The sequence below is a fragment of the Sapajus apella genome, unplaced genomic scaffold, assembly GCF_009761245.1.
Source record: "Sapajus apella isolate SASKATOON/1434 unplaced genomic scaffold, GSC_monkey_1.0 scaffold1, whole genome shotgun sequence".
In the NCBI taxonomy this organism is placed as follows: Eukaryota; Metazoa; Chordata; class Mammalia; order Primates; family Cebidae; genus Sapajus; species Sapajus apella.
In genome coordinates this window covers 9,026,238-9,050,854 of record NW_022436941.1, presented here as the reverse complement: position 1 = coordinate 9,050,854, position 24,617 = coordinate 9,026,238, and the positions used below count along the sequence as shown (strand labels likewise).

General features: G+C 37.4%; 1 protein-coding gene across 2 annotated transcripts in view; it reads right to left on the bottom strand.

The window, feature by feature from the left end:
- FNIP1 (folliculin interacting protein 1) overlaps window positions 1-24,617 on the bottom strand; it is a 153,681-nt gene that overhangs the window by 109,486 nt on the left and 19,578 nt on the right. The gene's annotated exons all lie outside the window — the stretch shown is intronic.

The window sequence follows — 24,617 nt, the reverse complement described above, 5'->3', positions numbered from 1 at the left end:
TTTTTTATTTTTAGTAGAGATGGGATTTCAGCTTGTTAGCCAGGATAGTCTCGATCTCCTGACCTTGTGATCTGCCCGCCTCAGCCTTCCAAAATACTGGGATTACAGGTAAGAGCCATCCCACCTGGACTGTCCGCTTTTTATTGCGGTTGTTTTTTGCTTGTTGAATTGTTTAAATTCTTTTTTTTTTTTTTTTTTTTTTGAGACAGAGTCTCACTCTGTCACCGGGTGCCAGGCTAGAGTGCAGTGGCGTGATCTTGGCTCACTGCAACCTCCGCCTCCCGGGTTCAAGCAATTCCCCTGCCTCAGCCTCCCAAGCAGCTGGGACTACAGGCATGGACCACCGCACCTAGCTAATTTTTTTGTATTTGGTAGAGACAGGGTTTCACCATGTTGGCCAGGATGGTCTCGATCTCCTGACCTTGTGATCTGCCCGCCTCGGCCTACCAAAGTGCTGGGATTATAGGTGTAGGCCGCCGTGCCCGACTAAATTCTTTATAGATTCTGTATATTAGACTTTTGTCAGATGCACAGTTTGTGAACATTTTCTGCCATTGTGTGGGTTGTTCATCAGGCGCAATTCTTCATTTCCTTAAGAGAGCCTTAACTCTAACCCTGTCAACATATGTGAAACTATATATAACTGGCAACATAAAACATCTTCATCCCAAATTCTTGACAGAAAATATAATTTTAGTTTTCCTCTGTCTAATCTTTAGCAAATGTCTGTGTGCTAGTAAATGATAAAGACCTAACTAGTTATCCAGGCTAAACCAGAGATTCCTCCTTATACCACACTGATTTGCATTAACTCAACTGTTTCTACTAAACTGTGCTTTCAAACTGTGCAAAGGAAACTGTAAAGGAACAGGCAAAGGATGAAAATAAAGAAAGTGGTCTCATGGAAACCAATGAAAAAGAACATTTTAGAAAGGAAAAAGAAATACCACGGCAGTCACTAAAAAGCATCCACTACAAAAGCAAAAGTCGTTGGTGACCATGGCAAGGACAGTTCTAAGGAATAAGGAGTACAGAGGTCAGATTACAGGGGACTGAAGAGTGAATAGGAGCAGAGAAAATAGACAACTGGTTAAAAAAAAAAAAAGAGAGAGAGAAAGAAAATGAATCCTCAGGTAGAGTGAGAGTGATCGATATTCTGCTATTAAAAATGACACATCTAAACATGTTTACATATATGTTGATGACAACGAATCTGAGATGGAGGAGAAATACAAGGCCTCTGAGGAAGTAGAGAACAGGATATAGAGCACAAGTGAAAATATTAGCTCAACGAAAATAACTCTCGCACTAGGCTGGAAAGAAAGGAGGTAAAGACATATGTGGGTGCAAAAAGAGTTGTAGATATGAAGGTAAGGTGCTGAGGGAATCCATGTCAGAGAGATCCATTTTCTTTGCCAAGTAGGTGAAGGAATATAAGGGAAAGGTGGTAAAGTGTGGGGATAGTATAGAGTAAAAAAGAGAATAGTGGTTGTTAGGAAATAAAATACAGTCAAGCACCATAAAACGTTTTGGTCAACAACAAACTATATATGATGGTGGTCTCATAAGATTATAATGCAGTTCAAAAATTCCTATTGTCTAGTAACACTGTAGCTGTCATAACATGATAGCATAAAATATTGCTCATATGTTTGTGGTGATAGTACTGTAAACAATCCTACTGCACGGCCAGTTATATGAAAGTATAATAGATACAATTGTGTACAATAAACAATACTTGATAATAAAAGACGATGTTACTGGTTTATGTATTTACAATCTTTTCATCATTATTTTAAAGTATATTCCTACTTATAAAAAAAATTAACTGTAAAACAGCCTTAGGCAGATCCTTCAGGAGGTATTCTAGAAAAGGGCATTATTATCACAGGAGATGACAGTTCCATGTGTGTCATTGCCCCCAAAGACCTTACAATGGGACAAGATGTGGAGATGAAAGACAGTGATACTGATAATCCTGACTCTGTGTAGGCCTAGACTAATGGTATGTTTGTGTTGCAGTTTTTAACAAAAAGGTTAAGAAACATTTAATTGAAAAAAGCTTATAGAATAAGGACATAAAGAAAACGTTCTTACAGTTGGTACAATGTGTGTGTATCTTAAGCAAAGTTTTACCACACAAGAGTTCAAAAGATTTTAAAAATTAAAAAGTTTATAAGTAAAAAAGTTACAATAAGCTAAGGTTAATTTTATTATTGAAGAAAAACATTTTTAATAAATTTAATGTAGCCTAAGTATACAGTGCTTGTTTTTAAAACCGATAGTAATATACAGTAGTGTCCTAGGCTTTCATAGTCACTTAACTACTCACTCACTGACTCACCCAGGAACTTCTAGTCTCACAAAATCCATTCACAGTAAGTGCCTTATATAGGTGTACCACTTTTTATCCTTTTTTGTGCATATGTGATGCAGTCTCAGTCTGTTGCCCAGGCTGGAGTGCAGTAGTGCAATTTTAGCTCACTGCAACCTCCACATCCCAGGTTCAAGTGATTCTCCTACCTCAGCCTTCCCAACAGCTGGGTTTAGAGGAGTGTGCCACCATGCCTGGCTAATTTTTGTATTTTTAGTAGAGACAGGGTTCTACCATGTTGGCCAGGCTGGTCTCCTGACCTCAGGTGACCCGCCTGCCTTGGTCTCCCAAAGTGTTGGGATTACAGGTGTGAGCCACTGCGTCTGGCTTACTTTTTATCTTTTATACCATATTTTTGCTGTACTTTTTCTATGTCTGGATATGTGTAGATAAACAAATACTTACCATTGTGTTACACTGCCTACAGTGCTCAGCACAGCAATATGCTGTACAGGTTTGTAGCCTAAGAGCAATAGGCTATTAACATACAGCCTACGTGTGTACTACACCAGCTAGGTGTGTGTAAGTACACTCTGCAATGTTTGCACAACAACAAAATTGCCTAACAATGCATTTCTAAGAACACAGTCCCATCATTCACTGGTACATGAGTGAATACTGAATAGAAAACATAAGATTTCCAGGCAATGCTGTACATCTACATAATGTTGAAGACGGACAATGTACTGGCCACAAACTACAGTTAGGTGATTTTCTCTGGTAGGCGCTCATGTGCTTGAATTTGGATCAAACTGTGCCAAGGTAAGGGTTTTGACAGGTATATGGGCCAAAAGAAAAGGAAGGCTATGGAAATGGGCAAACTGACAAGAATACAGCTGAACTTATCTAAGCTAATTAGGGAACATAGTGATGGGATGGGGAAACAGAAAACGGAGGCAGTATAGTCAAAGTGCTGGAAAAACACAAAGAAGGAGAGTGGGAGGCAGAGGGAACAAAGAATAGGAGGCTATAATCACAGGGTAGGATCCAAGTTTAAGATATTAGAGGTAGAACAGTTCATTCATTCATTAAATACAGATAGGTACCTATTATATGCCAAGCACTGGTTAGGGCAAGACAAGAAAGAACCTGCTCTGGGAGAATGATACAACAGTAGCTAAGCAAAGAAATAAATAAATTTGATAATTTCAGGTAAGTCAATACACTACAATAGAAGGAATGCTTTGTGTCGGGGGGCGGTATATTCTTTTTTTTTTTTGAGACAAAGTCTCAGTCTGTCACACAGACTGGGGTGCAGTAGCGTGATCTTGGCTCACTGCAATGTCCACCTCCTGAGATCAAGAGATTCCTGTGCCCCAGCCTCCCAATTAGCTGAGATTACAGGCATGTGACACCATGCCCAGCTAATTTTTGTATTTTTAGTAGAAATGGGGTCCAGGCTGGTCTTGAACTCCTGGCCTCCAGTAATCTGCTGGGATTATAGGCATGAGGCACCACACCTGGCTGGTATATTCATTTTTAAAAAGTGCCTAATATGGACAAAATTTTCTGGAGAAAATGTGGTATGTCAATACAATGGAATATTTGGCCATAAAGAGAATGCATATTACATAGATGAACCTTGAAAACATTAGGTTAACAACAAAAAAAAGCCAAACACAAAAAGACTACGTATGATGATTCCATTTATATGACTTGTCCAGAATAGGCAAATCCATAATGACTGCAATGTGTATGGGGTTTCTTTCTGGGGAGATGAAATGCTCTGGAATTAGATAGTGGTGATGGTTTCCAAAAAAAATTTGTGAATATACCAAAACCAAAACCAATAACAAAACCACCACCACCACCAAATGAACCTAAAACACTGAATTACACACTTTAGAAAAGTGATTTTTATAGAATGTGAAGTATATCTCAGCAATAATAAAAACTAAGGCTTTATTATCAAACTTATTTGCAAATTTGTATTCTTTGTTTATTTAAAATAGGCCTTTATGAAAAAGGTAAAATTATAAACTTTTATAAAGAAACACAAGTGATTATGCAACCTTGGGTTAGGCAAAGATTTCTTAAACAAGATAAAAAAATTACTAGGCATAAAATAAAAAACTGTTAAGTTGGACTTTATAAAAACTTTAAACCTGAACATCAAAACAAGCTAAAAAAAAAAAAAAAAAAAAGAAAAAAAGAAAAAGGGCCAGCCAGAGATTGGAAGACAACATTGCAATGCATATATCTAATAAAGGACTTATAAACAGCCAAGACAAAGAGCTCCTACAAAGCAGAAAGCAATAAACAATCCAATTTTAAAAGGGTACAGATACAACTTGGGCATTTCACAAAAGGAGATATATGAATGGATAAACAGTATATGGAAATGATAATTAACAGTGTGAATCATCAGAGAAATGCCAATTAATGCCAATCAATCAGAGAAATGCCCATATGGCCATGGGCGGGTGCAGTGGTTCACACCTATAATCCCAGAACTTTGAGAGGCTGAGGTGGGTGGATCACCTGAGGTGGGCAGTTCGAGACCAGCCTGACCAACATGGAGAAATCCTGTCTCCACTAAAAAAAAAAAAAAAAAAAATACAAAATTAGCTGGGCGTGGTGGCACATGCCTGTAATCCCAGCTACTCACGAAGCCGAGGGAGGAAAATCGCTTGAACCTGGGAGGCGGAGGTTGCCGTGAGCCGAGATCCCGACATTGTACTCCAGCCTGGGCAACAATAGCGAAACTCCATCTCAAAAAACAACAAGAACAACAGTAACAACAACAACAACAACAACAACAACAAAAACCATGGCTACAACCATTAAAATGGCTAAAATTGATACAACTAACAACGCCAATTGTTGGTAACAATATGAAGCCCCTTGGAACTCTCACACATTGTTAGGAGGAGTGTGAAAGTGTTGGAATATTGGAATATTGCTTGGCAGCTATGATTCAACAATTCCTCTCACAGTGAGTTATCCAATAAAAATAAAAACAAATGTTCACAGTCAAAGAAATGTTCACAGCAGTTTTATTTAACCCCAAATAACATGGAGAATGGATAAACAAACTATGATATATTCCTACACTGAAATACTACCCAGAAATACCAAAGAATGAATTGCTGATCACACAGTAACAAAGATGAACTCAAAAATACTGTGGCGTGAAAGAATCCAGACATAAAATACTGATAATTCTATTTATATGTAGAAGAGGTAAAACTAATGGACAATAATAGAAATCAAAGCGGTGATCAGGGATACAGAATGAGAGGAAAGGAGAGGTATACTAAGAAACTTTCCAGAGTGATCAAAATGTTCTATATCTTTATTGCAGTTGTGGTTACATAGACACATGTATTTTTCAAAATAAATCAAATTATACACTTAAAATATGTGCATTTTATTGTATGCAAATTATAGCTCAATTTTTAAAAGAGAAGGACTACTAAAAAGGTAACACTATATTAATCAAGTTACATTACATTATAGACATCTCATTAAAACAGAGATATTAAACATTTACAAAACTCACAGCATAATGCCAAGTACTGGGAATGTTTCTCTTGTCACATTCTTTATGCATTCATTCACTGACTTAAAAGCATTCATTCAGCATGAAAAGAAAAAGATGGCCATACCATTAAACGCTCAGTCTAATAGGGAAGACAGACAACTGATTTTATCAATGTGATATATGCTATGACTGAGGCAAACTTACAATCTAGATAAGAGGTCTGCATATGCAGGAAAGGCAAGGGTTTACTGAAGAAAAATAATAAATGATAGACGATAAATAAATAGTAACTAAAACACAACATTTATTGTATGCCAGCTACTGTTCTAGGTGTATTACATATTTTAATTCATTTAATTTTCACAACAGTAATTCATTTGATCTTTACAACAACTCTATGTGGCAGGTACTACTATTTTATAGGTAAGAAAATTTAAGGCATAGAGAGATTAAATAACATGCCCAAAATAATACAACTAGCTAGCAAAAGTGTCAAAGCTGGGTTTAGGTTTCAGTCCATTATCTAAATCATTCTGTATGGTCTTGGCCACTTAAGTAGGAAGTGATACTTAATAAGTTTCGGCTTCAAGTGATGGGCAGGGGAGAAAAGTATTCTCTTCCCTGAAAGAAGAAAACAGCATCTGCTGTAATTCTTAGTGATCCTAGCTCAGGAGTATACAATGAAGCAACAGGCACAGCTATAAAGGCAGGCTGGAGCATCAGATCAACAGACATAACCAGTTCAACAAGCACATACAGACTTCTTCATCCAAGCAATGAGTAAACAAAGGTTTTAAACAATAGCTGACAAGATCACCTGTGCATTTCAGAAAATCAGACATAAACCTAAAGAACTGACAAGAGAGAAGACTGGAGAAAAGAATGTTATAAGCTGAACAAAGGAATAGTACTGAAAATAGAAAGCGATAGAGCTACATCTTATTTAAAAGGCAGAGATAGGACCTGGAAGACTATATGGGAAATAAAGGATGAGAATGGCCAACACTCAGGTTTCAGATTTGATGAAAGGAGATATCATTAACATAGATAAAGAATATATCTGGGGGTGGGAGGCGGGAGTAAATCTGGGATAACATGTTGCCAGATTGAGTTCAAGGGGGCTGTGAGGTATCTGGAGAAAGATGTGCAACAGATTGATGAAAAATGGTCTGGTGGCCAGGCACAGTGGCTCATGCCTGTAAACCCAGAACTTTGGGAGGCCGAGGTGAGTGGATCACCTGAGATCAGGTATTTGAGACCCGCCTGGTCAACATGGCGAAGTCCCATCTCTATGAAAAATACAAAAATTAGCTGGGTGTCATCAATGATAGACTGGATAAAGAAAATGTGGCACATATTGGTGGGGCACGGTGGCTCACGCCTGTAATCCCAGGACTTTGGGAGGCCGAGGTGGGCGGATCATGAGGTCAGGAGATCAAGACCAACCTGGCTAACATAGTGAAACTCTGTCTCTACTAAAAATACAAAAAAAAAAAAAAATTAGCCAGGCGTGGTGGCATGTGCCTGTAGTCCCAGCTACTCCGAAGGCTGACGCAGGAGAATTGCTTGAACCCAGGAGGCATAGGTTGCAGTGGGCTGAGATTGCACCACTGCACTCCAGCCTGGGCGACAGAGTGAGGCTCCAACTCAAAAAAAAAAAAAAAAAGGAAATGTAGCACATATATACCATGGAATACTATGCAGCCATAAAAAAGGATGAGTTCATGTCTTTTGCCTGTACATGGGTGAAGCTGGAAACCATCATTCTCAGCAAACTAACACAGGAACAGAAAACCCAACTCTGCCTGGTTTCACTCATAAGTGGGAGTTGAACAATTAGAATACATGGACACAGGGAGGAGAACATCACACATCAGCACCTGTCAATGTGTGGGGGGCTAGGGGAGAGACAGTATTAGGAGAAATACTAATGCAAATACTAATTGGAAATACCTAATGTACATGATGGGTTGATGGGTGTAACAAACCTGCATGTTCTGCACCTGTATCCCAGAATTTAAAGTATAATAAAAAAGAAAGAAAGAAAGAAACGGCTATTATCCAGGTAGGCCCAACCTAACCATATAGCTCACAGGAGAATTGAGAGAGCTGAAGTACATGAAGGATTCAGTGATCTGTTGATGGCTTGAGGATGGAGGAGTCCATACAACCAGAAAACAGGGACCTCAACAAGCTTATTTTTCTTGTTGCCAGAATTCAGTCCTAATAAGTTTGGAAAAAGCAGTTTTCCAAAGCCTCAAGATAAGAACTCAGTCTGGTCAAGATTTTCATTTCAATCTTCTGAAAGCATGAAGAGAGAATCCAGCCATGTTATACCAGACTCTGCCTCAAAGAACTGGCATAAAAATGGATGTTGTTTTAAGAGTTTATGGTAGCTTGTCATATATCCATAGAAAAATTATAAGCCCTATAAAAATAAAAGCAGAGGATATCATTGCTATTTTTTAAAAAAATTTAGCTGGGCATACTGACGGGCACCTGTAATCCCAGCTACTTCGGAGGCTAGGGCAGGAGAATCGCTTGACTCTGGGAGGCACAAGTCTGAATAAGGATATGAGAAAGATCAAAGGATATGAAGTTGCGGTCACAATGGGAAGATCTCAGAAAGAGAGCAATCAGTTAGCTAACAAGGCTCAAGGTAGAGCCAAGAAGAACACATGAAGGTAGAGAATAAGAGAAGGAACTGGAAGGCCAGAATGATAGGTATGTGGGCTGCTCAAGCTGATTGCACAAAGTGATCTAAAAAGAAGGACTATTAGCCAAGTGTCAAGGTTCTTGATGAATACTGGCCAACCATCTGGTACAGGTTGGCCATGGATGCCAATAACAAAATAGAGCAAAGTGTAGTACAATGTCATAGGTCTCATAAAAGAACAGGTTCTCATGAGAGGACAGGGAACAGTCTCCAGGCAATAGTGACAGGGCCAAGTTACTAAGCCCAAAGTTGAACAGGGTATGGCAAAATAAACATTCCCTATTGGAAGGGCAAAAGGAAGAATTACGGCCCCTGAAGGCCAAAAAGAAAGAAAGAAAGAAAAAAAAGTGGGCAAGGGGGAAGAAAATGGGGACACAAGAAAGGAGTTCTAAATGATGCAAAGAAAAGGCACCATAGGCATTATTAGACAAGGAAGGGAAGGAAGGAGTAAAACATGAAGGCTCACTTCATAGAGGGGCTTATACTTTGGGTCATGTCTGAATTGAGATAGGAATGTCTAAAGCAGAGATGAAAATAACATAGCTTTATGTTTAGACAGAAATCTTTGTGAAGATGTTTTGGTCTAGATCAGACATTCCTAGAGTCATAAACAAAAAATGAAAACAAAATGCTGGTCAAAATCATCTGGGAAGACATGTGTGCCTCTGCAGAGTATGTCCCTGAAATGGAGAAGGGTTACTAATTAAGCTCTGATTCCCTTTACCTTATAATAGAAAGAAGTTGTGACATGGAACTCTACAGACACATGAAATTAACGAAATAAACTTACTACCAAAAAGTTGCCTCACAGATTAATTATTTGTCATTAGGAGAATATGAGAATTAAACAACAATCCTCACAACAGAGTGGCTCTTTAAAAAGGCAAATAAGTTTAAATGGTAATAGTCATTCTAAATTTATTCACTTCATCAAGTGAAAGAAGTGAAGGAAAAGCAAAACTGACTCACCTAAAGCTGCTGTTCTGGATAGTGCTGGCTGGTGCCTCTTTTTTTTTTTTTTTTTTTTTAACCTGTAGCCCTACTCTGTCTTCACTGGTATTTGCTTATGCTCAGCACTCAAGTGTTTATAATGATCTCTCATTTTACCAGAACCTAAGTCTTCTGATACTGCTCTCCGCTTCACCATGTTACTTCTTTTTAATCAAAATTTAACTGAAGACAAATGCAAGCCAAATCACTAACAGTGTTAAGTATACCACCACCATTCACACAAATTTATATGCTATAGAAAAACTTTCTTCAATAATTGCTATTAAGCAATTGTATTTAGCATATTTAAATGTCGGTAAAAAAAAACTCAGTGATGAACCACAAACTATTTTAAGACTTTACATAGATGCTATTTATAGTGTGCCAGCTTATCTGCTCTGCATGTTTTTTTATCTGACACCTTCAAAGAATGCTAATAGAAAATAAACATGCTGGAATAGACACTCTCCTTTACACATTGACACTGTGCCTCAGAAGACCATGTGAACTCCTGTAACACACATTACTGACTACTAAAATAGGACTAAGCCATGCATTCTCAGTGGGGCCAGGATCACTTCTAAAAGGGCAAACTTTTAGAAGTGGGGAAGGGGAGAGAAAAATACTTAGATATTAAGTGGGATGTAGCCCTCAAAAGGGCCACAGTACATAGGCAAATACACAGCATATCTATGGTGTTAAAATTTCATGAAGGGGGAATGTTTTTTAACAAAAAAAAAAAAGGTGTTAATCCCGATTAAATAAAAGGTGCTGGGATAACTGGCTAGCCTTATCTGGATCCTTACTTTTTACCACATAAAAAAATTAACTCAGGATGGAGTAAAGATTTATATGTAAGATCTCAAACTATAAACATCCTTGAAGAAAACCTAGAAAATACCCTTCTCGATATTGGCTTTGGCAAATAATTTTTGGCTAAGTCCCCAAAAGCAATTGCAACAAAAACAAAAATTGACAAGTGGGACCTAATTAAAATAAAGAGCTTCTGCACAGCAAAGGAAATTATAAATAGTAAACAGACAACCAACAGAATGGGAGAACATATTCACAAACTGCATCTGACAAAGGTCTAATATCCAGAATCTATAAGGAACTTACACAAATCAACAAGCAAAAAACAATCCATTAAAAAATGGACAAAGGACATGAACTGACACTTCTCAAAAGATGACATCCAAGCAGCCAACAAACGTGAAAAAATGCTCACATCACTAATCATCAGAGAGAGACTGATCAAAACCACAATGGAATACCATCTTACACCAGTCATACTGGCTATTATTAAAGAGACAAAAAATAACAGATGCTGGTGAGGCTGTGGAGAAAAGGGAACACTTATACACTGTTATTGAAAAGGTAGTTTAGTCACTGCAGAAAGCAGTTTGGAGGTTTCTCAAAGAACTTAAAACAGAGCTACCATTTAATCCAGCAATTCATTACTGGGTATATATCCAAAGGAGAATAAATTCTTCTACAAAACGACACATGCACTCATATGTTCATCATCATGCTATTTATAACAAAGACATGTAATAAACCCTGGGAGCCCATCAATGGTGGACTGAATAAAGCAAATGTGGTACAGATACACCATGGAATAATATGCAGCCATAAAAAAAAAAGAAATCATGCACAGAAGAAAACATGGAGGCAGCTAAAGGCCATAATCCTAAGTTAATTAATGCAGGAACAGAAAATGAAATACCACATGTTCTCACTTATAAGTGGGACCTAAACATTGAGCACACACTGACATAAACATGGGAAAAATAGACACTGTGGACTACTAGAGGGGAAGGGGGAAAAACATGGGTGGAAAATTACCTGTTGGGTACTATGCTCACTACCTGGACGATGGAATCCATATCCCAAACCTAAGCCTCACATGATATGCCCATGTAACAAATCTACACATGTATACCCTGTATCTAAAATAAAGGTTGAAATTTTTTAAAAAAAGAAAGAAATCAGGGTGTTAATTTTAAAAAAGGCTGCCTGGGGGAATATAAGCGAAAAAAAAATTTTGAGAAATACTGGGCTAAACACTAGTTTGTATCTCAAAACACTAAAAATTGTCACCTATAAAAAATACTGAAATAACTTACTTGTTTTTCTATGTGATAAAATCTCTGCCTTATCAATCACTTTAAAATTTAATTTCATGAACCTGTAAATAAATATTAATTAATCTTTTCTCTTTCTCTACCCTTTTCCTCTACCTACTTCCATTTGACCGTCCATATATTTTCACCTCTAGTTAGCCATCAAAGGATCTTACTATACAGTATACTTAGCAAACCTTAAGTTTTTTTAGTTCATGAATTCAATAATTATTTGTACAGTGCCTATGATGTGTCTTGCACTATGTTAGTTATTCTTTCCTAAGCCTTATCCATCATTGTTATTTCTCACTGAAAACATGGAAGGTGATAACAGACCTAAGAAACCATTAACATCCCATGCTCCTATATGAAATGGAGAAAAAGAGGAGCCAAGTTTCAAAAGCTATGTATACAGAATTAGGGATTCACCACAACAACCAAGCAGTGAAAAACATTCTGAGTTTGATGAGAGGAGGGAAAGAAAAAAGGAGGTAAGGAAGAATGGAGGCAGGGAAGGAGGGAAGTATGCTAAATTAGGTTGCAAGAGCAAAGGCAAAAATATTCCCAATATAACATCATGCCAATAACTGGCCACCATCAGAACCCAAAAGCACCACAGTCAATTGAAGCAATATTTTCTGTACATTGGTAAAATTTTCTGAGTTTTTAAAAACCTCTGAATAGATTTTACTTTAAAGAAATCTGCTAACTGACCAACTTTTAAATGTGTCTCCAGACAGCAAAGTATATGGTCATGCAATGCTCTATTACTTTACACAACATTTAATTTTTTTGGTCCTACAACAAAGAAATAGCATTCATCATTCCCTCTGTAAAACATACTGACCAGGAAGTCCTAGCTAGAACAATCCAACAGGAAAATGAAAAAGAGGGCATACAAATTGAAAAGGAAGAAGTCAAATTAAGCTTGTCTGCAGATGACATCATCTTACGTTTAGAAAAAAACTATCAGAACTGGTAAATTCAATACAGTTGCAAGATACAAAATCAAAATACAAAAATCAGTAGCATTTCTACATGCCACCAGTGAATAATCTGAAAGAAAGTTTTTTTTTAAAGTAATCTCAATTATAGTAACTACAAATAAAACATCTAGGAACTTAACCAAAGAAGTAAAAGATCTCTACAACAAAAATTATGAAACAGTGATGAAAGTGATGAAAGAAATTAATGAGGACATAAAAAAATGGAAACATATTCCATATTCATAGAAGAATCAATATTGTTAAAATGTCCACACTATCCAAAGTAATCTGCAGATTCAATGCAATCTCTTTCAAAATACCAATGACATTCTTCACAGGAATAGAAAAAAAATTCCTAAAATTCACATGGAACCACAAAGGATCCAGAATAGCCAAAGATATCCTAAGCAAAAAGATCACAACTGGAGCAATCATATTACCTGACTTTAAATCATACTACAATGCTATAGTAACCAAATCAGCATGATACTGGCATAAAAACACACAGACCAATGGAAGAGAATACAGAACCCAGAAACAAATCCTACAGGGAATTCATTTTCAACAAAGCTGCCAAGAACATACATTCGAGAAAGGACAGTCTCTTCAATATAAGGCACTGAGAAAATTAGATATCCATATGCAGAAGAATAAAACCAGACCTCTATCTCTCACCATATATAAAAATTAAATCAAAATTGATTAAAGACTTAAATCTAGGACCTTAAACTATGAAACTGCCAAAAGAAAACACTGGAAAAACTCTCCAGGATATTGAACTAGGCAAAGATATTTTGAGTAATACTCAATAAGCACAGGTAATGAAAGTAAAAACAGACAAGGAGGATCGCAGCAAGTTATAAAAAGCTTCTGCACAGTAAGGAAAACAATCAACAAAGTTAAGAGACAACCCATAGAATGAGAAAAAATATTTGCAAACTACCCATCTGGTAAGAGATTAATAACCAGAATGTGTAAGGAGCTCAAACAACTATATAAGAAAAAAATCTAAAAATCCATTTAAAAATGAGCAAAAGACCTAAACAGACATTCCTCAAAAGAAGACATACAAATGGCAAACAGGTATATGAAAAGTTGCTCAACATCACGGATCACCAGAGAAATGCAAATCAAAACTACCATGCAATATCATCTCATCCAGTTAAAATGGCTTTTATCCAAAATATAAGCAATAATAAATGCTGGTGAGGATGTGGAGAAAAGGGAACCATCATATAGTGTTGGTAGGAATGTTAGTATAACCACTATGGAGAACAGTTTGGAGGTTTCTCAAAAAAGCTAAAACTAGAATTACCATATGATCCAGCAATCCCACTGCTAAGCATATACCCAAAAGAAAGGAAATCACTGGGAAGCAACCTAAGTGCCCATCAACAGATGAATAAAGAAAATGTGGTACTTATACACAATGGCGTACTATCCAGTCATAAAAAAGAATGAGATCCTGTCATTTGCAATAACATGGAAGTCACGTTATTGCAGAAACAGAAAGACAAACTTTGCATCTTTTCACTTATTTGTGAGAGCTAAAATTTAAAATAATTGAACTCATGGAGATAGAGTAGAATGATGGTTACCAGAGGCTGGGAAGGGTACAGGCAGGTGGAAAGAGGATGGTTAATGGCCACAAAAATATGGTTAAGTAGAATGAATAAGATCTAGAGTTTGATAACACAGCAGGCTGACTACAGTTAACAAGAATTTATTGTACATTAACAAATAACTAAAAGCATAATTGATTATGTGTAACACAAAGAAAGGGTAAATTCTTGATGAGATAGATGCCCCATTTACCTTGATGTGATTATTACACATTGTATGCCTGTATTAAAATATCTCATGTACCCTGTAAATACACACACACACACACACACACACACACACACACACACACCCCTATACTGGCCAGCAAAAGACTGGTAAATGAATGCATATTATTGGTCCCTTTCTCATATTGCTGTAAAGAAATACTTGAGACTGGGTAATTTATAAAGAAAAGAGTTTTAATTGGCTCATAGTTCTGTAGGCTGTACAGGAAGCATGATACTGGCATCTGCTCAGCTTCTGGGGAAACCTCAGGGAAACTCACATTTGTGGAGGAAGGCAAAGGAGAAAGAGGCACCTCATGGCAGGAGCAAGAGGAAGAAAGAAAGGGAGGAGGTACTACAGTTTTCAAAAACCAGGTCTCCTGAGAACTCCACCCACCAAATCCTACTTCCAACACTGGGGATTACAATTCAACATGAGATTTGGGCAGGGACGCAGATCCAAACCATATCAGTATTTACATGTTTTAAGCTAAAAACAAAATGTTACAATATATAACTTTTAAATTCGTCACTTCAGTTGACTTTTCCATTAATATGCAAGCCTCAATTGTATCAGATAAGAGGGCTTTTAATTTTTCTTTTGATATGTTTACTCTACATTAAAAAAAATTGTGAGCATAAGGTGCTGTTATCAGTAATTCCCATTTCTAGTAAGATATCTTTTGAAACAGTTTGGATCTGTGTTCCCATAAAATCTCATGTTGAATGTTCATCCCTAGTATTAGAGGTGGAGCCTGATGGGAGGTGATTTTCTCATGGGAGTGAGTTTCTCATGAATGGCTTAGCATGATCCCCTCGATGCTGTGCTTGCATCAGAGAGCTTTCTCGAGATCTGATTATTTAAAAGTGTGCGTTATCTCCCCTTGCCTTTTTTTGTTCCTGCTCTAGCCATGTGAAGTGCCTGTTCCTCATGCATCTTCTGCCATGACTGCAAGTTTCCTGAGGCCTCCCCAGAAGCCAAGCAGACGCCAGCATTATGCTTCTTGCACAGCCTACAGAAGCATGAGCCAATTAAACCTTTTTTCTTTATAAATCATCAAGTCTCAGATATTTCTTTACAGCAATACAAGAATGGCCTAATACACTGATTTCATTTTTTTTTTTTTTTTTTTTTTGAGACAGAGTCACCCAGGCTGGAGTACAGTTGTGTGTTCATGGCTCACTGCAACCTCGACCTCCTGGGCTCAAGTGATGATCCTCCCACCTCAGCCTCCCAGTAGCTGCGACCACAGATGTCCACTACCACACCTGGCTAATTTTTGTGTCTAGTACAGATGGGATTTTACCATGTTGCCCAGACTTGTCTCAAACTTGTGAGCTCAAGCAATCTATCCACCTCAGCCTCTGCTGGGATTACAGGTGTCAGCCTCTGCACCTGGTCATATCTATTGAATGTCTAAAAAAAAATTAAGTACACAGTAACTAACAAAATATGACTGAAAAATACTATGAATTTAGTATAGCATTAATAAAAAGAACATCTATACACATTTGAAAACCAGAACTACATGTGCATCAATTATTTACTGTTTATAGATAGTACTCAATATTTTTGTAGAGTCAAGGACTAGATCCAATAACTATCCCAACTCAGGCATCAAAATTTTGCCATTTTGAGGTATAAAAATGGCTGTTATACTGCTCTATGACACTATACTTGGTGAAATTAAAACTTTTTTTAAGGTAAATAGAAGGATGCTTCCTTTAAGATGCATCATACGGCTGGGTATGGTGGCTCACATAATTCCAGCAATTTCAGAGGTTGAAATAGGAGGACTGCTTAAGGCCAGAGTTCAAGACCAGCCTGGGCAACATAGTGAGCCCCTGCCTCTACAAAAAACAAAAAAATTAGCCAAGCATGCTAGTGTACGCCTGTAGTCCCAGCTACTTGGGAGGCTGAGGTAAGAAGATCACTTGAGCCCAGGAGGTCCAGATTGCAGTGAGCTGTGATAATGCCACTACACTCCTGCCCAGATGACAGAGGGAGATTCTGTCTGGGAAAAAAAAAACTGTATCATAAACTTTTCTTCCAGCGAACGGAAGTGTTTGAGGGAGAAACACGTTCGTAAGACACGTTTCCTTCCCATTGATTCAGATTACGTGGGTTTATAGATTCAGCTATAAAAGGCAAATGTAAGCATGCTTTCTTTCAAAAACTGTTTTCTTAGAGTGAATGGAAGTGTCTGACGGAGAAACACCTCTTTAGGCAAAACTTTAGGATATGTTAGAACATGTTTCTTTCTCCATTAGTACCTATTAGGACGAGTTGAGAAATCCAGCAATAAAAGGCAAATGTAAGCATGTGTTCCTTAAAAAGAAATCAAAACTATTTTTAATCCATATTTTTAAGAATGTTAAACACTCTTAATTTGCATATAAATATCCTTTATTCTATTCTGATGTCTTCACTCTATCTGATGCTGACTTCTGTTCCAATGGTTTATCTTTATAGTACATAACTCTACAGTACATAACATCTGACACTTTCTTCAACTTTTCCTTTTCCTCTGTATTTCAGCAGAATTTCATATTTGACCTTCATGACATTTACTAAATATCCCCATTTATCAACTCTACTTTTTAACGACCTTATAAAACTTAATTTTGCCACAGAAGTTTTCATTTCTGTGCAATCTTTATGTTCTCCATCTCCCTTTTCATTGTAATCTTACATCTTATTTGCCAAGCATCTCCTTATGCTCTGCTCCTGTTTCAGAAAACACTCTTTCTTGTATCCTTCTGAGGATACCAAATTACCTAATTACAAATTTTGATTCCAACTAGGAAGTTTCAGAAATTTAATCTTTTTCTGATGCATATTAATATTCTCTTTCCTCTACTCTGTAGTGTTAGTGCTTTTTCTTTTGAGACAGGGTCTCACTCTGTCATTCAGGCTGGGATAGTGTAACTTTGAACTCCTGGACACAAGTGATCCTTATGCCTCCAGCCTCCAAGGAGCGAGGACTACAGACAGGGTCTTGCTATGTGGCCCAGGCTAGTCTCGAACTCTTGGTCTCAATCAATCCTCCTGCCTGGGCTTCCCAAAGTGCTGAGATTACAGGCATCAGCTACTGCAGTTGGCCTACAGTTTTTTTTGGTTTTGTTTTTGTTTTGAGACGAAGCCTTGCTCTGTCACCCAGGCTAGAGTGCAGTGGTGCAATCTTGGCTCACTGCAACCTCCGCCTCCCAGGTTCAAGTGATTCTCCTGCCTCAGCCTCCTGAGTACCTGGGACTACAGGCGCTCGCCACTGTGCCGAGCTAATTTTTGTATTTTTAGTAGATACAGGGTTTCACCACGTTGGCCAGGCTGGTCTCCGAACTCCTGACCTCATGATCGCCACCCTGGCCTCCCAAAGTGCTGGGATTACAGGCATAAGCCTCTGTGTCGGGCTAGCCTGTAGTTTTTAAAGCCCTGCCCCTACTTATCTTTAACAAGAGACTTCTCCAATCCAAAATGTTTCAGGTGCCCTTGGTCCCAATCTACAATTCAGTTAAATGCTGGTTAAATCTCTAGGTTATTTAGCCAGGAAGCAGTCAAGCCCAAATGTCATAGTCCAGAAGGCTTCTGTATTGGTCAGGGTTCTCCAGAGAGGTGGAAACAATAGAAGATCTACATATAGATAAAGATATAGATATAGATATACGAGAGGGGATTTATTAGGAGAGTTGGCTTATGAGATTATAGAGGCTGAGAAGTCCCATGATAGGCCATCTGCAAGCTGGAGACCCAGGATGCAAGCAGCATGGCTCAGTCCAATCTAAACACCTCAGAACCAAGGAAACCAATGGTGTAATTCTCAGTCTGAGGCCCAAAGCCTAAGAACCCAGCAAGCCACTGTTATGGATCTTTGAGTCCAAAGGCCAGAGAGCCTGGAGTTCTGATGTCCAAAGGCAGGAGAATGTTCCAGCTCCAGAAGAAAGAAGAAATTCCATTTCTTCTGCCTTTTTTTTTATTCTATCTAGGCCCCCAGCCAACTGGATGGTGCCTGCTTATGCTGAGGGCTGATCTGCACTCAGTCCACAGACTCACACACCAAATCTCCTCAGGAAACACTCTTCACAGACACACTGGGAAACACTGTTCTTCCAGTTTCTAGGTATTCTATAATCCAGTCAGGCTGACACCTAACATTAACCACCATGGCTTATATCACTGCAACTCTCCTGCACTGCAATTGAAAGTATCTCCTACTGTCAGGCTTAAAAGAAATTTTCTTAAGTAGGTAGGACCATCAGTGACAAGACATCATTAGAGTACCAGTTTCTATATAATTCAAATTATTTTGTAAGCAGTGGAAATTCCTTCCAGACTGACAACTGGTTAATCAAAAATTAACCTAAATAACATAGGGAGAAGCTGTGAGAGATAATGAATATAATAAAACTTCAATTACTTTGCTAAACAAGTGAGTAAATAAATACCTATTTCAAGAAGTACCATTTTAATGCTGGAAACCTGTATGTATAGTAATCATTTCTCTATCTAAGGAATTATAATTCTCTAATCTGACAGAAAAATAATTCAATTACTGATTTGCTAATCTCAGTTCCAAACAATTTAGTTATCAATTTAGGACTTATTTGTATCACAAAAATCTTGATTAATATTTATATAGATAGGCTGTTTCTATCATTATTTTTCTCTAACTACATCTTAATATACTAAATATTATAAGAACACTAAACTTTAGACTTATTTTGTCATAATAAATTCAACTATACTCAGGGTATTAATGAAATTCTAGTGACTGTAATTTTCATTTCAATGACAGGTATAGTCAGCTGCTTGGCCATAGGGTTACTATCATCATTTAATCAAATTAGATGTGAAAAAAATACCGTAACAAAAAGATAAACTATTATCAGCATTAAAGTTCCAAAATTCACTTATATTTATCATATAATTTAACATGTATGAGATTTTATGCACAAAGAATTCATTAACACGAATTCCTGGTAAAAATGGAACCTCAGCAACAGACTTCTATACTATGAGGGGCTATCATGTATAAATATGCTATATTTACTTAGTATTTTTCAGCAATACATAATCTAACTGAAGTGTACCTGGCCTATGTGGTTTAACTTTCTGACATTAACTCTATATACCTGTGAACCTAAAAACTATAGCAAAACACTGGAAGAGTGCTAAATGAGCTAAAACAATTTAGAGAGCCAGTATCCAAGTTGTTCCACTGAGCCATACATAGTGGGGGGGAAAAAAAAAAGAACTTGTATAATGGGACTTATTTAAAATAAAAACAGGCAGGGCACAGTGGTTCATGCCTGTCATCCTAGTACTTTGGGAGGCTGAGGCGGGTGAACCACCGGAGGGCAGGAGTTTAAGACTAGCCTGGCCAGCATGGTGAAACCCCATCTCTACTAAAAATACAAAAATTAGCCGGGTGTGGCGGCAGGCACCTGTAATCCCAGCTACTCGGGAGCCTGAGGCAGGAGAATTGCTTGAACCCAGGTGGCAGAGGTTGCAGTGAGCCGAGATCATGCCACTGCACTCCAGGCTGGGTGATACAGTGACACTCTGTCTTAAAAAATAATTAAAAAAATAAATAAAAACAGTGTACTTAAATTAGTATAAGGCCATTATTAATTCAAATTATTTAATTCAAATGACTAAGTGGGGACACACATTTAAGGTTTTCTTTTTTTTTTTTTTTTTTTTGAGATGCAGTTTCGCTCTTGTTGCCCAGGCTGGAGTGCAATGGCGCGATCTCGGCTCACCGCAACCTCCGCCTCCTGGGTTCAGGCAATTCTCCTGCCTCAGCTTCCTGAGTAACTGGGATTACAGGCACGCACCACCATGCCCAGCTAATGTTTTGTATTTTTAGTAGAGACGGGCTTTCACCGTGTTGACCAGGATGGTCTCGATCTCTTGACCTCGTGATCCACCTGCCTCGGCCTCCCAAAGTGCTGGGATTACAGGCTTGAGCCACCGCGCCCGGCAACATTTAAGGTTTTCACAAAGCATCAAAAATAATTCTAAATAAAATCAGGTCCATCTCAGTTAAATTAGAGAATAGTATTAACTATAAAAATAACTGGATTATGATCAACACATTAATACAATGTCAAGCTTTTAATTTAAATTTTACACATATATATATATATATATACATATGATATAAACACAAAAGCACACTGCTTTCCAAATACCTGCAGTGAAGGTTCCCATGTAAACATATCAAGAAAGAGCAACAAATGGCAGAAAGAGAATCATAAAATATACATAAACCAAGGACTAATAATATACTGTATTTATGAATTACATATTTTTAAACAACGATTAACACTTGCTTAAAATATTCTCAAGAAGTCCTTCTAATAATTGAAGTTATTATCATAATTTAACTTTTAATAAATCTATCTAAAATCTTGGCATTTAAAATTTTCAGATATTTTAAAGCAAATATATCACCAAATTTATAACTAGTTTGGATTATTTTGATGCTAACACACTTGAATATCACATTAGGTTAAGCTCTACATTAGTGGCATCCTATTTCTCTTAAGCAGTTCCACTTTTCAAAATCCCTAAAAACTCCAGTCATGCACAACTGTCAACCCAGGTTAATAATAGCAATGAACCATATTCATCTGAAACCACAAGACTGTCAGGTGACATACCAAGAAGTCTGAATTTAACTCAAATAAAAGGCTCTCCATGCTGCAATGCAAAAAGGCTTAATCCTAGCAATGGAACCATGAGGGACTGGGAGCCTTTAAGAAATCTGTTGCCCATGACAAAATCTATTTTTGCAAAAGGCTCCATCTTTCCAGTCCTACCGTTTCACAAGTAACATCCTGCTTTTTTGTTTCACTGAAGAGTCTGGGATTTTTACAGAAGCAATTATGACTGCTTTTCAATTCCTTTATCTCTTCTACTATAAGTACATGACTAAGAAAAAAAATCAATCTAAGTGTTCTGTAAACTAAGTGCTGTCCTGGCACCTGGTGCGGACCAGAAATGCCAATGTATGTATTTTTTAAGGGTGCTTTAACTAAACAAGGTCCAGAGTAAGAGGGCTTAGGCAACTATGGCTTAGAACCCAGGTCTTCAATAATCCATATGTATAAGAAATTGAGGTTCATCTGGTAAACAAGAAAACATAATAGTTCCTTTCTCAACTTCTGTATTTCCAAACTCTGCTATTTCAGACAAGTCCACATACACCTTCTTGGAAGCCACAGCAAGCTTGTATTCTACCCAGAGGACAAGGAAGTTGAAAAGCAGGCCCTAATGAACACAGGGCCCAGATTGCTCAGTATGTAAACTGGCTCACTAATCTGAACTCTTGCGTTGAGTTCAAGTGGACAAGTCTAGCCTTTTACTGCCTTTTAATTTATAAACCACAATAAGACTACCATATTGTAATACATTATGTAGCTGGTTCATGAAATAGAGACATTTTAGAGTGCTTTACAAGCACTGTTTTTCAGTGGGTTTATATTTTAATATGTATCAGCACATCATTTTAGAAAAACCAAGGGGTGCATCTGTGTATGTATGCCAAAAGGACTAATTCAGTTAACAGAAATGCCTTAATGAGCTATTAGTCTGTTAGTTTATGAGGTAACAGACAATATGCCCAGACCAAGAATCATTCCTTACACCCAACATGGCAAAAACAGAAGAATGGGCTCTGAATCAGCGAAACTTGGATTTAAATTCCAACTCTGCCACATACTGATTCACTGTGACTGTAGAGAAGGGCCTTAACTTCTCTAGTCCTCAATTACTTGTCTATAAAGCAAGACTACCTCTAAGATTGACACAGGGATGTTTCTCTCTTCAACCCTTAGAACATGCATCACACACACCAAGATCTCTAAAGTGATTACTACGTGAAGAAAAGCAAGGTTCAAAACTATGTATACCATTAGTAGGGAGGCAAACAAACATTAACAGTATGTTTGTATGTGCACTAAGCTTTTTCAAGAAAGATTAATTAGAAACAATACAAAGACATAAATTCTAAGTAGTTAACTTAGAATTAACTATTAAAAGATGAAACCCCAAGGAAATGAAAATGGAATTGGAGAAAGGGAAACATTTATGTTTTCTGTATTATGCTCATCTGTACCTCTAGTCTGATACTAAAACTTCACATTCATTTCAAGAAGCACTTCTTTGAATCCCCAGGATTATATGTCCTTTCCTCCAAGGAATATAAAATAGCTTAATAACCATCATACTTTTAAGGCAGAACATGATTTGTTTTTCCACTGAAGGGTTTCAGGATAGGAAATAATTGGCCAGGGAAAAGCTTGATGGCCACTAGCTTGAAAACCAGCAAAGTGTCACAAAACTAAGAAATAATGAAAAAAAAGGGAAAATGTCCCAAAACAGGAAAACCTGTAGTTGAATTAATTAGAAGTTTATTTCTCTAATGTCAACCTACTAAGTCTCTATTCACCCAGACGCTCAGATCAAAAATCTGTAAGTCCTCTAAATTCAACTATAACAGCACCCAATCATACTAGCTCTGCTTTTACCGTAAAGAAAAATGTGTTCCTCTCCGTAAGCAATCCCTTCCGGTCTCCTGTTGAATCTTACCTATTTCTTACACCTCTGATTTGTTTCATTCATCTATTTATCTTTAAAAAGTTTCATGTTATGTTACTGTCGCATTTACTTTCTCTTTTAAACCAAACATAAAAAAACAGTCCTAGGCACAGCCTTTTATGTTCCATTTCACCTACGCACATTTAACACTAAATTCACCTACGCATATTTAACTCCTTGCACTCTACTCCATAATACTGTCATCTCATATCATTTCTAAGAAATTACCATTTCCTGGCTGTCCTTCTGAATTCAGATATAAATAGATATATAGGTTTGGAGCCCAGGGAGACATGTTTCTCAAAACCTTCACACATACAAAGGAATATTACCTTGCAACAAAAATACACTACTGATACATGGAGGAATAACATGTACAGAGGAATCTCAAAGGCATTTATATTAAGAGAAAGAACCTGACAAAAAGGCTACACAATGTATGATATCATTTATAAGACATTCTGGAAAAGGCAAAACTATAGGGATAAAAATCACATCAGTTCTTGCGAGGGGCTTGATGTGGGGGAGAAGAGAATCACAAAAGGTACAAGGGAACTTTCTGGGGTGATATTCTATATCTCCTGTCATGTTGGCTATATGACTATATTGTCAGATTCACCAAACTATAAACCTGAAAAAGAGCAAATTTTACTGCATGTAAACTATATCAGAATAAAACAAATTCAAACCAAAAAAAAACTCATCAGATGACTGTAATGATCTAAATGTGACCAATCTAAAGGGTAAAATTTCAAAATCTCTCACCCCAGTTGCCTACTAAGAAAACTCTTACCTGAATCTTAGCCTACCTCAAACTTACTAAGTGCAACTAAATATCTCTATCTTTTCCACCATGCCTACTCTTCCCTCCTCCAATTCTCACCTTGTTTAATAGCTCTATGTTTTGGCACTACCATGGTCCATGCTCCAGCCTCCCAGTAGGGTAGATTCAGGCCACAACTTCCTTCTCCTTCACATCCCATATCCAGTCAAGCACAGAATCCTCTTCTCCTAGATACAGATCTTCATTTCCCATTTCTCTGCTACCATCATGACCCTGCCCTCTCTAACCTGTAATAACTGCAACAGTGTTTCACAGGACTCTGCTTCCAATCTCCTTACTCTGTCCCATTTGTCTGTCATGACTCCAACTGAGATAACTTTCTAAAACACAAAGCTGATTGTATCATATCATTGTAAGTTACCAGTTGCCTAGTATACACAAAACTCTCCCCAGCATTATCTCAACCTCTCATCTCCTGCCATTCCCTTAAATGTATATCTTGACTCTCAATAATCATCAAACCTGTCACACCCCTTCCTGATGCTATGCCTATGAGCATGCCTCAATTCTGAATACCTTTCTTACTTCATCCAACCTGAAAATTACAATGTATACTAAATTTAGAATACAGCTCAATGCTACCTCTTCTAACAGAAGTAATCTCCCATATATACCTCCAAATCATTTATCTAGCTCTATTAATAACCATCTGTTTAATGTTTACTGGAC